Source organism: Nicotiana sylvestris, chromosome 3, assembly GCF_000393655.2.
Source record: "Nicotiana sylvestris chromosome 3, ASM39365v2, whole genome shotgun sequence".
Classification (NCBI taxonomy): domain Eukaryota; kingdom Viridiplantae; phylum Streptophyta; class Magnoliopsida; order Solanales; family Solanaceae; genus Nicotiana; species Nicotiana sylvestris.
In genome coordinates this window covers 68,983,600-68,997,998 of record NC_091059.1, presented here as the reverse complement: position 1 = coordinate 68,997,998, position 14,399 = coordinate 68,983,600, and positions in this window count along the sequence as shown.

Below are 14,399 nucleotides of genomic sequence, written 5' to 3'. Positions count from 1 at the left end.
CGACGGACTTTGGACGAGGCTATTTTAAAGGATCATTATGTGGACAACATAACTGACCCGGCTAGGTTCGACCATGATGCGTGCACAGTTAAAAGAGAGTAAGATTTCTATGGGGTTGTAGACCGGTATCCTTGAGCGGACAACTTAAAGGGGAAAGGCATGGAACCGTCGACTACACCATTGATCGACTGGTTTTACCGCAAATATGTCTTTTCCGGATTTAGGGGTGATAATATCAAAAGAGCGCAACCACTCATTATAAGCGTTGTTATGGGATTTGTTTGGCACGAGTGGAATATGATGTTGAGCATGATTATGCAATAATTAAAAACATGTTGTCATGTATTTGCATGTTTAAGAAAGCAGTAAATACAACAGTTTCATAATTTAAAGCAGTAGTAAAGGAAAGTAGTAAAGGAAAGAAACAAAAAGACAAGTCAGTTTGCAATTGAAAAGGGGAATTGAATGCTTAAAGGAATTAAACAAGTAATTGCACATAAAATTCACAATAATAGTCTGAAATGAAAAAATCCTAAAAAATCCCAGTAGAGTTTCCATGTTGTCGTGCCCCCTTTTTCTCGCGAAATCGGGTTTATGACATTGAAGGGACAACTCGTTCCTTTTGGGAACTGTTTTTTTTTTTTGCATTTGAAGAGTCACCACCTAATGTGTTAAGGTGAGTTAGGACACCAATAGAGATTCAATTCTAAGTTTGTTTGTGTAACCAGAGATTGGGTAAGGGCTTGAAATTATCCCAAGGGAAGGTGTTAGGCACCCCTCAGGATCCACTAGTGTGGTTCCCGGCCAGACAGTTATTCTGAATCTGGAGTGAAATTGACATATAAGCAGATAAGGCTCAAATAAGAGGGGATTTCAATACACAATAGTTTTAAAGTAAACAAAGTTTGAAAGAGCAATTAAAAGAGCTCATTTTAAATAAGAAGATACAAATGCTAAAAAAAGAGAAGAGGGAAGTAAAGAAAGGGGGTCCTAGGTTTATAAAAAATGTAGATCACATCAATGCAATACCCGGTAATCACTCCTCAAAATAAGGGTTACACGTGGCATTAACGCACAGGTCATCATATCCATATCTACCCTTTCCCACCCCATTTAAGGTACTAAAGCGTGGATTGGTCTCGAACACTATTGCATGCTATTACCGTTCCTATTAGTCCCGGAGGCACTTAGGACTACTAATCCTAAAAGGAAAGGATATTAGGCTGACTTGAAGTTTCGAAGGTAAAAAACTAAGGCGGCATACAAAACATATAAAAAACTGCACATTACAGGGGGAACACATAAGGCTCAAGTATACCTCCTCAAACAAAAGCACATAACTAGCATGACTTGCTCATACTTTTTAGGTCTGATTAAAGCATATAAAGACGAAGGAAGTTAATTATTGAGGCAGATTAGTTTATTACATAACTCAGATAAGAAGTCCGAATCAGGCCTGCCTGCTGGTTGTAGCAATTAACAAAATGGATCCAGTTTACAGTTATTACTCTAAGGCCTGCCTAAGTGCTTAGATGGGGTCCTATATGCATGATATCTATTTAATTCAGAAGGTGGTGAGACAGCGATAACTCAAAACGCACTGCTTGAAATCCTATAGACATGCTTGCTAAACCTTGTTGAAAATAAAGGGAATTATTAAACAGAGGTTCAGAATAGACGAATTTAAATTAGACCAGTTCCAGATTCTGTAGGTGATGGTATCTACTATTATTGATTTTAATCCCTATAGGCATGATATCTAACATGTGGACGGAACGACTTAGATTTATTTAAGAATCTCTATAGGCATGATTTCTACGTGTTACTGATTTTAGACCATTATAGACATGAAACCTAACATTGCATGTGAGTCGAAACGAACATAATTTTGCTTAAGATCCCCTATAGGCATGATTTCTATATGTTACTGATTTTAGCATGCTACTGGGTTATAACCAATTGGGCCCTAAAAAACATGATATCTAAATGGTGACAAATGTGCAGAATTTCAAATAATCCCTATGGGAATGTTATCTAGATGTGAATTGAACAAGCGAGTCCTATACACATGGTTTCTAAATGTAGTATGAATGTGCAAAATTAGAGGAGTCCTATAGGCATGTTTTCTAAATGTGAATTGAACAAGTAGAGAATGCAATCTTATAGGCATGTTTTCTACCCTTGAGCATGCATAACTTCCCAACCCTTTTTTCACTAGTCAGCCCCAAATGTTCATTACAAATTATTACAAACCAGGAATAATAAATTACATCAAAGAAAAGTACAAAAAAAGTTACAACCAGAGAAAGCCTGATTCTTGACTTGATCTCTGAGTTATGAGATGAATCGACTCAAAATACCATTGATCCAAAGCCTTTCTCAGCCTTGAATGTGTCAGAGTTCCCTAAGGGCCTCAATAGGACCCCGGGCAGTGCTCACACCCAAGTTTCATAACGAGAATAGGGACAAGTGCCGTGTGGAAATGACAACCCTCATGTGTCCAAGTTTAGAGGGAGCTCATAGGTGCCAAGGCAAGGCTCACATGAGGGGGGAAGAATGTAAGTCTAAGAAGAGAGTGAAAAGTGCAGAAACTGAGTTTAAAGATATGAGGGAATAAAGGAGAAGGAAAGGGTGATGGGAGACAGTCATTAACACTTCAAAGAGTTGATAACTTCACACAAAGGGGCAGGGGATTGAGAATCCATTGCAAGGAGCCTATATACTTAGGCATGGGTTAACTTTGGGCATGTACAGGAATAGGGAGTGTTGTCATGCTTGTAAATCAACTAGAGCACACAACATATAAGGGAAACATGGGGTTATGATCCTAGGAGGATCAGGTTTGGGTCATGCTCAGCAATGTTCAATGTTGTCATGCCCCAAACTAACCACAAGTATTAATCACATTGGGGTAGGGATTTGGGATTCATAATACATTGATTCAGAATAGGAGAAAGGAAATTACAGCATGCTAAATAATGGTACTAAATTAAATAGTAGGCAGATAAGAATGCAAGAAAATTAAGTAAGCATGTTGTTGCTGATGCTGAAAACTTAATTAGAACATACCAGTCAAAGAAGCAAAGTGCAGTAAAGAAAAGTAGCAGGACTTCAAAATATAGCCTTGGCTTTCAGCCGGCTAAACAGGCAGTATCACAAGTAGTAGTAAAGCAAGAGAGAGTGTTTGAGTGTAAGTGTGAGTTCAGAACTAAAAGTGTTTGTATTTTTGAAAGAGAAAGGGTGCCGGGTATTTATAGTTTTTTGAAAACAAGTAAGAAAGAGGTAATAAGCTACTTACATGGAAACAATCATGATTCAGAATCAATTATACAAGTGATTGCCCTTAATTAAGGGGTCATTTGCTTAACGGCAGTGACAGGTTCGAAATAAGGAAAGCAATCAATTAAAAAACAGGCTGACAGTTGCCATAAAAGAGGTAGTAAAATAACAAGTAAGCAATTCGAGTCTAGGTACAGAGATACTTTAGTTTTGGAAAGGATTCAGTAAGGCAAAATAGGAAAGAAATCAATTAACCTTAATAGGCGAGTGAAATCAAAATCTCACAAAGGAAAAGTTTAAACTTAGTCACGAGTTTGAAAATTAGTCAAAGAAGGAGACTCAGCATATAAATACGGTGCATAAACACTATACATGTGAGGCTAGGCTTGTTAGCAAGAGGAAATAGCACACAACAGTAGCACAAAGATTCAGTAGAAAGCAATATTTGAAGCATGACAGTCCAGTAGGTCATGTAATGAAGAAAACATAGAATATCAAAAGCATGCGAAGGTCTCACAGTAGCAAGTGAGGAAAACCCCTTTAGAGAAATTAGGGTTTCGAGCATATTTGAGTTTTAGAGAAGACAGAAACCCAATAATCAGAAGAATCACACAAAGGGAATAAAAGATTTCGAAATAAAGAACTTCAAATCGAGTCATGCACTTAAACGAACAGTCTCAGATCCAAAACCTGGGATTTTCAACAAATAGAAGAGTTTTAAAAAGAGAATAAGCAAACAAATCAGACAAAACTCAGGCAAACAAACATTTGTTTAATAACCAGTTAAAAGAATTAGGGGTTTCAACATGCAAACTCAGGTAGAAGAACGATATAAGAAAACATAGCCAAACATGTCAAAGAATTAGAGAAACATTTTTAAATAACTTAACAGAAACCCTAATCGAAAAGACAAGGGGTTTTAAAGGCAGAGTTTTAAAAGAAAATTTGAGAAAAATGCTTAGAAGTTCAAAGCAAACATAGATCTTAAGAAGATCTAAAAAGAAATCGAAAGAACCTTAAAGTCTAGGGTTTCAGAAGAGCCCTAAGTGATGAGAAAGGCTTTGAAAACCAACGATCTAAGCAGGAGAGTCAAGAGTTTGACTTGAATAGCCATGGCTGGCCGGAGAAAAAGTCAGAGACGACCGGAGAATAGTCATGAACTGCAATCGAACAAGGCCTGGACCAAGCTTTTTTGAGATCTAGCCTTGAGACCATAAGAATCGAACACGTAGAAGCCATGGTAGGTGGATATATGTCTCTGATGACTTTGGGAACCATAGATTTGGGAAAGTATTAGGGTTGTAGTTGATGGCGGCAACTAGGGTTTGATAGGATAGCAAAGAGAGTTGAGAGGGAATGGGATTCAGAGGCGACGGAATTTGGAAATGAGGCTAGGGTTAGGGGTCGTTTGAATTATAAAAGGCAAGGATGGTTATTTGCCGTTGATCTGAATGATCAACGGCCTGGATCAAAACAAGTGAGTGGGCGGGTTATGAAGATGGGTTTGGGTCGGATTAAACTGGAATTGGGTCGGGGGTTCAAATGGTTTCAATTGGGGTCAAAATTGGGTTATAATCGAAATAAAATTAGGCTAACATTTAAATAGCCAATCTTCCCTATTTAATTTTAAAAAATAATTAATTAATATCTGGAAATAAATTAAGGGTACCAAAATAATTTATACCACATAATTAACTATTTAGAAATACCAGACCTAAATTTTATGAATATAAACGTAATTAATCTTAAAAGATGCTAGTGTTGTAATTATATACAATTTAACTTAAAAATACTAAATGACTTTGTAAAAATATGCAAAAATTATATTACCTCTATTGTAGTATATGAAAATCCAATAAATGAATCACCAAAAATGATAATTTTGGAAATAATTGGGTTTTTCTGGATAAAATAGGGCAATAAATTGATTTAAAAATCATTAAAAATTAAGGAAAAATAATAAAATATTTGGAAATACTTATATATGCATACATATGATGTTTTGAAAGTATTTTGTATATTAAAAAGCTACAGGAAAAAATTGGGTATCAACAGGAGGTGGCGGAGGAGGGTCTGGAATATTGTCATTGGCATTAGCATTGTCCTGGCGGCCTCTACGTTGTCCTTGAGGTACAAGAGGCACCTCATCATTTTCAACATCATCTACCTCCTCCCCCGCAATCACATTTCTAAGAGGGTCATTAGCATTCGCTGCCATTTTGTACCTGAAGTTGTGACACAAACAAGTTAGTAACAAAGAAGAAAAGAAGAACAATACACAAAACTATTTAGATAGATAGCCAAAACTGTTAGCTCCCGGCAACGGCGCCAAAAGGTGATCTAGGCCAACCCTGCACTACTATTGAGTAGCGAGAGAGGTCAAAGCAACTTTTACCCGATTAAAGTCTGTATTGATTTCCTCAAGGAGCTAGATATTGGAGTTGAGTTTCTATCTAAAATGGAGTTGCGTAATTGTTCCTAATTGCACTTCTACACATTTTTTGGTTTTGATTATAATTCTATTTTTCTAATACTACAATGTTGAATTGAGCTAAATAAGATTAAGGTTAAACTATTGTGAGTTGTTCAAATAGGTAAAAGACAGTAGGGTAGTGACTTTCGCCTAGGTGGTCAATTGACGGATTCCTGAGTCTAAAGCTAGATTGTCACATTTGGGGAGTATGATATAACCATTGCACGATTCTACTCACTCTACACCTCTTGGTGGTTCAAGTGATTTTGCCCTAATTGACTTTCTCAAATCCAATTGGGTATGCAAATTTGTGCAAGCAATTGAGGTTCAAGTCGGGTATTACTATCTCTAGGTTTAACCCTTTAATTGGGGCTATCAATCTCTTGAGTACGCCCCAATTCCTTGTTGAACCAATTTCAGAGACTTAGGCTCTCTTCCTCAAGAAGAGCCAAATTCATCTAAATAATAACTAGTGTTTGCAACCACTAATTCAACAATTAAACATGAAATTAGTCCAAATATCAAACACCCATAGTCAAGCAAGCCCTAAAACATAAGACACATCAATTACCCACACTAGGGTTGAGCCACAACCCTAGCTTATGGGTCTAGCTACTCATAATTAGAGAAGAAAATAAAGAAATAGATGAAGAAGAACTCATAGTAATTAATTGCTAAATTAAACTTGAAGATTCAATGTTGAAATTAAGCTAAAATTACTCAAAATAGCAAAAGGAACGAAGTCACAAGCGCAGCTCTCAGTACAAAACTATTTGATGACCTAAAAATGGGAAAAGAATCTATTTATACTAGTCTCAAAAATTCTGGACAAAAATACCCCTGCGGGGCTAGTGCGGACCGCACAAAATCGAGTGCGGCCGCGGCGGCTTCCATTGCGGTCCGCAGAAAAAGTACCACACACCGCGTTGAGCTTCAACCTCCAAAATACCACCTCTCTGAACCTTGGCTTCGCGGACCACACAAAATCGAGTGCGGCCGCGGTGAAATCAATGCGGACCGCACAAAACCCTTTGTGGTCGCATCGCCATTTAGCCTGAAAAGCAACCTCTCTGAACTTCACTTGTGCGGACCACACAGAATGGTGTGCGGCCGCACTGGCCTTGCTTGACTGAGCTTTGTCTTATCTTGACACTTGTGCAAGTTTCACTCTTTTTTGAGCTGGTTTCTGACACCTTGTCACCTTGTTGATCAAAACTGCAATCAAGCACAGCCTTTGGGACTATTTTGTATACATTTCTAATCAAAACTTAAGCAAGAAGGAGTGTACAATGCATCATATTTCCTAGTTATCATCTGTGGCCGCACAGAATATTGTGCGGTCCGCACTTTGCTCTTTTTTGCTTTGTTTTATTCCTTGTCCAAAATTACTCCTTCTTGAGTTGATTTCCATCTTTTTGGCTCATTTTCCAATAATCCTGCAAGTAAGCACATTTTATCATTTATCGGGAATACCTTTAAGCATTTTTGAGCTAAAATGAAAGTACAAGGATGCAAATAAGTAGTCAAAATCCTTACTTATTATTGATGCACACGATGGGTGATGGGCGTGTGGCGTGCACCATAGAGATTGTGATCTGGTTGATCTTGTAGTCATTCTTGTGATCTCTATGTATTAGAGTAATTGAGCTACCGATTCATGTTAGAAATTAGGTTAGGGTATATGTTTATCATGTTGAGACTCACTATGGTCATTTCTGCTGTTGAATTATTTGCTTAGATGGAAATTTTGTACTCAGTCACATCCATTATTTGCATATCTTATCTCAATCTCTATTACTACTATTGTTGTGTCATATATCATTGTTTGGGATAATTGGCATGAGATTTGTGAGCTCGGGAGATTGGAGAGATTGATGACTGAGTTGGGCTTGAGAGTCGTGATGTGAGTGAGATATGTGGATAGGGTTGCACACCGCAACAATCCTTATGGTTACATGTTGATCGATTTGCATGTCGCAACAAGCCTTATGGCTATATGTGAATTGGGTTGCATGCCACAACAAGCCTTATGGCTATATGTGAATCGGGTTGCATGCCACAACAAGCTTTATGGATATATGTGGATCGGGTTGCACGCTGCAACAGACCTTATGGCTATATGTGGATGAAGTTTCACGCCGCAGCAAGTACCATACAGTGCTGAGTGATTAAGTGTGACGGGCGAGAATTGAGACAGTCAGATTGAGTGCTTTGAGAGTGCGAGTACTTGAGGTTCATTGTGGTGCATTACATATGGTATTCATGTTGGCATGTAGATATAGAGATGTCATATTCCTCATATCAGTCACACTTGGCATATTGTATCCGTGTTAAACTTAATTGTTAAAGCTATAAGCATGTCTACATTCTCTCTATTGTTAAACTCTATACTTTTATTGTATTGTTTGAGCTCGTCACTACTTTCAGTCCAAAGGTTAGACTTGCTACTTATTTAGTTGGTTGTACTCACGTTATACTCTGCACTTCGTGTGCAGATCCAGGTGTTTCCAAGCACTGTGGTTGCTGATATTGGAGTTTTACCCGGTTAGAGATCATCAGTTAGCTTCTTTGGGGTCAGCAGACCTTGACTCTCCTCCTTTATATTTTAGTTTTGTTTATACTGTCCTAGCTTCCTAGACAGTGTTTCATTTGTTAAACCGTGTTACTGTATAGATTCTCATGTACTCTATGACACCCGAATATTTTTGGAAAATTCTGTATTGAGTTGTGGTGTTTCATCCTATTTTTATGAGATTTTTGTTTACTTAAACCTATTTCAGTATATTATTCGAATTAAAGAAGTTGGTATTTTAGAGATATCGGCTTGCCTAGTATCATGATAGGCGCCATCACGACACTTGTGATTTGGGATCATGACATTTCTTCAGAGGGAACTACTTTTGGTTAGTATCTGGGAATCCCAATTTTTCACAAGAAACCAAACAAATTCAATTTTCAATTCCTCATTTATAATTTTTAGTAAAAGGCCAGCATGCTAAAAGACTAGTATGCTTACCATGGGGGTACCTTTTCTCAATATGCTCCCTAATAAATGTAATGCAAATCATCACTGTCCTAAAGAGGTCATTCATCATCTGGACAAATTCCAGCGCAATTTTCATTGGGTAACAACAAATCAAAAAATAAAAATTACACCTTACTAAATGGAACACCATCCTACAACCAAAAGTATCTATGGGAGGTCTGGGAATCCAAAGTCTACCCTCAAAAATAATGCCATAGTTGTGGGATTATCCTGACGCCTTTTCCATTCACCTAAATCACTATGGGCTTCTATACTGATTTTGAAATATGCACACAACTCTAGCCGTTAGTATACCTCAAGAAATTGGAAATCCAAATTAAAAGGGTGGAAACACAACTAGGAAGGTCTTGTTTGGCATGTGACCATTGGACACCAAGCTAAATTTTGGACGAATCCTTGGCTGGAACCAAGCATTACCATATGAAGCTTAATCGGAGGCCCTTACCCTAAATAGAATTCAAATCCACTCTAGCTTCACACATTAATAACAACTTCATCAATCTTAACCAACTCTCCTTTGAACTACTAACCTTCATGGTACAACGATTTACTACATTCTACTTACTACATATCACCAATACTATATCCTATAACCACATTGTTTTGGGGTCTAACTCACATCGGCACTTTTATGGTAAATTCTTTCTACCACAAGCTGCACGACTCCCATTCTCCTACAAGCTTTACTTGATTATGGCGCTTACCTGTACCACCTAAAATTAAGCATTTTCTATGGCTTTTGGCTCACCAACACTTACCAACTACAAATTACCTCTACAAGCTCAACATTAATACTTCATTGTTATGCCCACGTGCCAGCAACATGAGGAAACTATAGACCACCTTTTCTTCTTTTGCACCCACTCTCACCACGAATGGGCGACTCTTGATATACTAAATGTCATCAAAGGCATGGGATGTTTTTCAATTGATCCCCTACAATTTCTCTATACCTTAATACACAGTAAAAAAATAATATGTTATCTGATACTATCTACCACTCTCCTCCATTCTGCCTTTGGCACATATGGACAACCAAAAATAAATATATCTTTGGCCCCCAACTTTCACTCTCCACCCTCTCAATATATTTAACGAAGCTTCTAAATATTAATACCTTGATAGAAATTGCACAAAGACCTCAATCCCTCATTCCCTATATGTCAAATGGAATCCCCCCCCCTCCTAACCAATATAGATTCTTCAAACTAAATACAAATGAAGCCTCAAAAGAAAAAAATTTGTATACGGTGAAATCGGAGGGTCCAATTTCTCGCCATTAAGGTACTTTGAAAGGTCACCTAGAGGGATCGAGGCCACGGCCAAGTATCCTCCCTCGAAGGTCGTCGACACCCGGCCTTGAGGCAATGATGATTACTGCAATGGTAGAAATGGGAAGTTCCAAAGGTATACGGCAAGGACTGATAGAGCCTAGTGAGCTACTCTAAACCCGAATCAGGGTGTCATCTAGTTGTCCCATCTCCCCTTCTTTGTCATTAATGTATTTTGTACTATGTTAGGATTCCCCTCCTATATAAGGGTATCCTTGTCATTTTGTAAAGCCCTGTTGCTTCAGTTGCTCTACAAGATTTATACAAGAACATTCTCTTGGCTCTCTTACATATTCTCTTGATATTATTGCTTTCATTCATTACCTTCATATTTGTTTGTCATTTACTGCTTATCATTGTCCATAAAGAGCCTTCGTTAATTTTATTATAACTGTTAGCCACACTTTGACCCCCCCCCCGTGATAGCTTTTAGCCGAGCTCCAAAATCAACCTCAAGGTCCCAAATCAACAAGCTCGACGCCCCGATAATATGCCTATCGGTTTGGTTATCACTTCGCTCCTTATTGTTATCTCGTTTCTAAACTTCACATATAGCATCAACTGCTTAACAACTAACATAAAAATAGATCACGTATTTTTATAATCCCATAATCAAATTTAATTGTTATTACCATTTCCACTGTAATAGTTTGGCGCCCACCGTGGGGCAAAAAATAATAGTGATTATTTTCTTGCTGGTTCTACTACAGAACGCAAGTTATCTTTCACGCTTTCTCTTGCCCAAGATCTTCGATTTCAGGTCGGGGTGTCTAACTTAGTGAATGGAGGTGAAAACAACAATCCCCGTGGACGTGGGTGTTCCAGGTTTTGATATGCCACCACAAAACCTTGGGAATGTGCCAGAACCAATCCCCGTGGACGCGGTCTCACGTGACGCCCAACGCATCGACATAAGCACCCACACCGAAAGGAGCGTGCACCAAGGAGATCAACAAAAGTCTTAGAAAACCCCAACTAGGGAAGAACAGAAGGTTAGACTCCATGTTATTTTTGAAATGTTGTAGGCATAACAGCTGGCTATTGCTCAGCTACAAAGTCACTAGAAAACTCCTAGCACGGTAGCACCGGGGACAGCTCCCCCAGCTGAACAGGTACCAGAGAGATCGAGCAATAACGGGTCGCTGACCGTTCCCATCATCATAAAAATGCTTGAGGACCTCACCAAAAGGATCGAATCGGGTGAGAAGATGATAGAAGCCAACGACAAGAAAGTTGAGACCTATAACTGCAGGATCGAGCAAATTCCGGGCGCACCCCCGATCGTGAAAGGCATGGATTCTAAGAAGTTTATACAAAGGTCGTTCCCAGAAGAAGCGACCCCGAAACCCATTCTAAAGAAGTTCAAAATGCCAGAACGCCCAAAGTACAACGGGACCTCAGACCCCAATGAACACCTTACTACTTATACTTGCGCAGTAAAGGGCAACGACATAAAGGACGATGAGATTGAGTCCGTCTTACTAAAGAGGTTCGGGGAAACACTCTCGAAGGGGGCCATGATGTGGTATCACAACCTAGCTCCTAACTCCATAGGCTCATTTGCCATGCTGGTAGACTCCTTCATAAAGGCACACGCCGGTGCCATCAAAGTAGCAACAAAAAAATCTGACGTGTTCAAAATCAAACAGAGGGAGAACGAAATGCTGCGAGAGTTCGTATCTTGCTTCCAAATGGAACGAATGGAACTACCACCATTCTCCAATGACTGGGCAGTGTAGGCCTTCACTCATGGTCTGAATGAACAAAGCTCGGTGGCTTCGAAGCAGCTGAAAGAGAATCTGATCGAATATCCCATTGTGACCTGGTCGGACATCCACAACCGATACCAATCGAAGATCAGGGTCGAAGATGACCAACTGGGAGCCCCCTTGGGCTCAGTATACCTAAGAAGGCTTCTGGTGAAGGAGCCAAAGCTAGACAAATAAAGATATCAGTCATACACCGAAGACAGAAGGAACGCTCTGAGGTGCAACCCACCTCGCAATGATCGAAGGATAGACCGAGGACAGAATCCTCGGGGACTCATCAATAGAGCTGGATTAGATAGGAACACGGGGCCAACGGAGGCGCCTCGCTTATCAGAGTACAACTTCAACATAGATGTATTAGACATCGTGTTCGCCATCAACAAAATCAGAGACGCCAGGTAGCCCAGGCCTATGCAATCGGATCCCTAGCAAAGAAATCATAACTTAGTGTGTGAATTTCACAACACACACGGCCACAGGACCGAGGATTGCCACCAAATCCGAGAAGAGGTGGCCCGACTACTTAACAAAGGTCACCTCTAGGAATTCCACCGAGCCAAAAATCAGTTTTGAGAAAGAGAGGTGGCCAAGAAGAACAAAACGAATGAGCCACAACATGTCATCCACATGATCTTGGGAGGCATCGATGCCTCACAGGAGCCCATGATGAGAAAAACAAAAATATCTATCATTAGGGAAAGATGAATTCGGGGTTACATACCCGAGGATGATCTCACGTTCAGCGACGAGGACATTGAGACCTTGTCTCAGCCTCACAACGACGCACTAGTAATCTTTTTCCTTGTAAATACATTTCAAAATTAAATGTGTACTTGTGGATCCAGGTAGCTCGGCCAACATCATCAGGTCGAAGGTGGTAGAGCATCTCAAACTGCTTGACCAAATCGTGCCCGCCACTCGAGTCCTAAATAGATTCAACATGGCAAGTGAAACAACGAAAGGAGAAATCACCCTCCCAGTCAACGTGGCCGGCATAACCCAGAATGTCAAATTCCATATCATTGATGGAGACATGAGATACAACGCCTTGCTCGAAAGGCTGTGGATACACTGCATGAGAGCAGTACCATCCACCCTCTATCAAATGATTAAATTCCCAACAAAGGATGGGATAAAAACCGTCTACAGGGAGTAGCATGCGGCAAAGGAAATGTTCGCGGTGCATGACGTAGCACCGGCGCCAATACCTCCACCACCGAAGGAGCCAAAGGATAAACAAATGATAAAATAGCAATGACAAATTACATTTTCAGCTACGTCTGACTTAACGAAATGAAAGACCGTACCGAGTCCTTATAATACACGATTGAGTCACACTAAGATCCGAAGTGTCGTTTGCACTAAGGTATGACCGTCTCCCTTTTTCAGTTACATTTTATACTAACCGTAATGCAGGTATCCGGTCGAAACAACCGAAGCTCTTCCTTATATGCTACCTAAGGAAGATCCAACAAGTATTCGAGGCTTCTTTTACAATCAACCTCGAACATTGGGGCATCTCCCCAGAAGGTAATCCACTCAGAAAAACCAAAAAATGACAAATGGGGTCCCAATAGGGAAATGATGTATCGGGCCAAACGGTCGAACGAACCGTGTCCGCATAGCCGGGCCCGACGGCGAAAACATGTACACTTGTACCAAATAATTGAAGAATATCTTTTATCAAAGCATCTCACACTCCAAAAGAAGCTCAGCACCTTCGCAAAAATGACTCCTCTGCCGAAAACATCCCGAACACTCGGGGACTGGCGTCAACAATTTAGCACCTGAACGACCTCCGAGTCGGGACTCCAAACTCGTAAGCCCTCAACGAGGCAACGTGAAAACCATGAAACGTCTCCAAGACCGAAAATGCCCCGAATACTCATGGACTGGCGTCAAAATCTCAAAAAATACATGACCTCAAGGTCGGGATCTCCGAAATCGTAAGCCCTCAATGAGGTAATACAAAGTTTACAAGTAACGGCTTCCAAGCCAAGATACCCTTGATTACTTAGGGACTGTTGCCAATCACCATTCATTAAAAAACGCAAGGCCATAAGACCCCGAGCGGGCAGACTCGATCTCGTAATACCTACATAAGGCAGCAACAATACATGTAAGACATCAAGCAAAGCATGAACAATACCTGTAAGACCTCAAGAAAGGCATGAACAATACCCATAAGACCTCAAGCAATGCATGAACAATACTTGTACCAAGTATCCAAAACTGTAAAACCTCAAAGGCATGTAAAACTTGTAAGACCTTACTAAAGGCATAAACTTGATCTCAAAGTTTCGGCTATATATCGAACTTGTAAGACCCCAAAAAAGGCATACCCTCGATATAGATACCGAAACTACTTCACTTGGGACTTAAAGGCTCCGATCGAACATAAATGACTTCGGTCACAAGGATGTACCAGCCGAACTAACGCGACTCGGGGATGCCCGACCATTGCTATAAAATCACACGCCTTCAATTACTTCGAATCTACT